The sequence below is a fragment of the Mustela erminea genome, chromosome 17, assembly GCF_009829155.1.
Source record: "Mustela erminea isolate mMusErm1 chromosome 17, mMusErm1.Pri, whole genome shotgun sequence".
Taxonomy (NCBI): Eukaryota; Metazoa; Chordata; class Mammalia; order Carnivora; family Mustelidae; genus Mustela; species Mustela erminea.
In genome coordinates this window covers 49,069,102-49,072,854 of record NC_045630.1, presented here as the reverse complement: position 1 = coordinate 49,072,854, position 3,753 = coordinate 49,069,102, and the positions used below count along the sequence as shown (strand labels likewise).

General features: G+C 34.3%; 1 pseudogene; it reads right to left on the bottom strand.

Moving 5' to 3' along the window:
• Positions 1-285: 285 nt before the first annotated feature.
• LOC116576113 lies at positions 286-1,474 on the bottom strand (annotated as a pseudogene).
• Between the last annotated feature and the right edge of the window lie 2,279 nt (positions 1,475-3,753).

Below are 3,753 nucleotides of genomic sequence, written 5' to 3'. Positions count from 1 at the left end.
CAATTATTAATTTATTTATTTGGGAAGGAAACATTTATTTGAGGATTAGCATGAAATCATATAGATAAGATTTGTATTAACACAAATCCACATAGAGTCATAGCACAGATAGCAAAAGCCAAAGTAAAAACAAAGAAAATTAAGTGGCAGCCATATACAGTTGTGTCTTGTACATTAGAAAACCTTTTGCAAAATAATCATCTTAGATCAACAGAACACCCGTCTTCAATCTGTTCCTGGGGGTTAACTTTAGCAGTCTCCTCCTGTCTTCTCCAGCATCCTTCTCTAGTATGGCTGCTAACTGTTTTGGTGATTGCCACCCCCTCCAGATACCTTCCGTAAGTGCTCTGTTGGCCACTGTAATCTGTATGTCCCTGTCCATATCCATAGTTCCCATAATTATGCCCAGTATAATCACAGCCTCCATAGCCAGACTGCCTATCACCATAGGCTCTATTATGATTTCCATATGCTTGATCAGAGTTAAGTCCTTGGTTCCAGTTTTGGCCCTGACCTTCTACATAACTCATAGTACCATCTCGTCTACTAGTTGCAGTATATTTTCCTCCTTGTTCTTGTTGCTATTGCTGCCTATATACCTCTTTGGGTTGTACAATTTTGATTTCACACTCACCGGAACCGATTTGATTTTATCCATTTTGTTTTCTCTTTTCGTTTCATTTCATTTTTCTTTTGTTTTCTTTTCTCTTCTTTTCTCTTCTCTTTTCTTCTTTCTTTCTTTCTTTTTTTTTTTTAAGATTTTATATATATATTTGAGAGAGAGTGAGCTGGAATAAGCATGAGCAGCGGAGGGGGAAAACAGAGGAAGAGGGAGAAGCAGACTCCCTGCTGAGCAGGGAGCCCAATGTGGGGCCCCTGGGGATCCCAGGCCCCTGGGATCAGGACCTTAGCTGAAGGCAGATGCTTAGCCAACTGAGCCTCCCAGGAGCCCCAATGATATCTGCTTTCTAACAATTTCCTTATTGGTTCTTCGTCTATATATGTGATAAAACAAAATCCTCTTCTTTCATTTGTTTTTGTATCCATGGAGTTCAATATTTTTTAATCTCTTCGAAGTCTCCAAAATATCCTTTAATTTGTTCGTCAGAACTATCTGGGCTAAATCCACCTGCAGAAACCTTTTTGAGGGTTCTTTCCCTTTTAAAGCTTTGGCCCTTTGGGGGCTTTTTAGTTTGCCATCCGGTCTGTGTTCTTGCAGTTCCACAACTTTATCAACACTAGCAGCGTCCTTGAAAAGCTCAAAGCCAAATCCTCTAGATCTTCCAGTCACTGGATCTGTTTTAATTGTATAGTCTACAACTTCCCAAATCGAGACAAATATTCAGTTGGAACTTTCTTGCTTGTATCCCATCTCAAGCCTCTAATAAACATTTTACTGTCGTCCTGCTGATTCCTGCTCTCACTGATCTTGGACCCCTCTGCGAATAACCTGTTCGCTGTACTCCTTCATGTACTCCACAGGGGTGGGGCTGTCCCCTGCGGTGCTGGTGTACACTGGGGGCCACAGCAGTAGGAAGTAGCAGAGCCTTGTATGGAGCAGGATTTAAAATTGAAGTGGAAGAGAAAAGTTGGTTCTTTTGGAAGATCAAGAACATTGACATATCTCTAGCAAGACTGATAAGGAGCAAAAGAAAGAACACCCACATGACAAATACCAGAAATGAGATGGTTACAGCACTATAGATTTTATAGAGATTAAGATATTAATAAGGGGAATGTAATAAGGAGAATATAATAAACAGTTTCATGATAGTAAATTCAACAACATAGAAAACTGGCAAATTTAGGGGCAGCTGGGGGCTCAGTCAGTTGGGTGTCTGATTCTTCATTTTGGCTGAGGTCATGATCTCAGGAATGTGGGATTGAACCCAGAGTCAGGCTTAGCCCTGCTGGGGTTCTCCCTCTGTCCTTCTCCCTCTGCCCCTTACCTTGGTTGCAGGTTCTCTCTCAATAAATAAATCAGTCTTTGGAATAGATAAATCTAAAAGCCATTCCTAATGAAAACTGTCAACAAATGGAAATACCAGGGAACTCCCTCAATTTGACAAAGGGCCTCTGTGAAAAACTTCATGCTAATATCATGTGAAATGATTAAGACTAAATACTCAGAAAAAGGGAAGAATGTCTGCTTTTATTGCTTCTATTCAATATTGAATTGGAAGGGCTAGCAAATGCAATAAGAAAAAATAAAAATGAAAGCATTCTGGCTAAAAAGGAAAAATAAAATAAGAAAGGAAAAAGTAAAATAGTCTTCACAGAATACATTTTTGTCCAAGTAGAAAATTCAATAGAATCTAACAAAAAATCTGCAAGAACTTATAGTTGAGAAGAATATGGTTTTTAGATATAAGAACAATAACTTTAGGTTAATATATAGAATATTATATAGAATATATAGAGAGAGTATATATAAATAAAATTTAAAAGATAACCACATAAAATAGAAAAAAAGTATGATAAGCTGATTTTAAATTTTATTTAGGAATTTACAGGTTCTAATACAGAAAAAATTACTTTGAGAACAAAAATTTTGAAGGTTCACAGTATCTAATTTTAAGATTTATTATAAAACTCTATATTTCATGTCAGTGTGAAACTAACAAAGATGGGTATAAAAAGGATTAACATGAATTAAAGAGAATAGACAGTTTAGAGATGTGTGTGGATATAGGTATATACACAAAAAGAGAGACTGAACATAGAGAAAGGATAGATAGGGAGAATACATTTTAAAACACAGGTTTTGCGACATTTGTACATCAAAATGCAGAAAAAAAAGAAAAAATCTTGAATATATACATCTTAAATAAAAATTCAAAAAATATCATCAACATGAAAATAAGCTACACATTTTTAAATTTCTAAAAATAAAAAAAGAGATAAATCTTTGTGTCCTTTGTGTATGCCAAAGTATGATTTATTTAAAATATATATTAATTGAGCTTATTAAAAAATAAGAATGTCCCTCAAAAATGTCCCTCAAAAGATATTATTAAGAGAATGAAAAGAAAGACTGGAAGAGAATATTTGAAAATCACATACCTGATGAAAGACTTCTATCCAAAATATATAGAGAATTCTCAAAACTTGATAATGAGAAAGACATATCAATAAAAAAGTAAGCAACATTTCAGCAGATAACTCTCCAAAGAAAAGGCACAGATGGCAAACAAGTCCATGAAAGGTGTTCAAAATCATTAGTCATTAGGGGAATGTAAATTTAAAAGTACAATATGATACTATTACATACACATTAAAGTAGTAAAAATAGACAAAAAACCTGTTCAAACCAAGCATATGTAATGATATGTGGGAACTGAAACTTATATCCTATGGGTAGAAATATAAAATGGTACAAGTTTTTCCATTTAGGAAAAAGTTTAGAAGTTTGAAACAAAATAATGTAAAATATAAGCCTACTGTTATCTGTGTATTTCTAGGATTTATCCAAGTTGAATAATAGCATATGTCCCAATACAAAAACTTGTGCATGAGTATTCACAGCATCTTTGTAACTGCTAAAACCTGAAAACAACCCAAATTTCCAAAAGGATGAATGGATTAACAAAGTATGGTATAACTATACAATGGAATACTACTTAGCAGTGAAAAAGAATAAATCACTAATACATAACACAACATGGTTGAATCTCAAAATAATTATTATGAAAGAATCATGACAAAAATCTTACTCTGTGATTGTATTCCTATAAAATTCAGTCAAATATATAA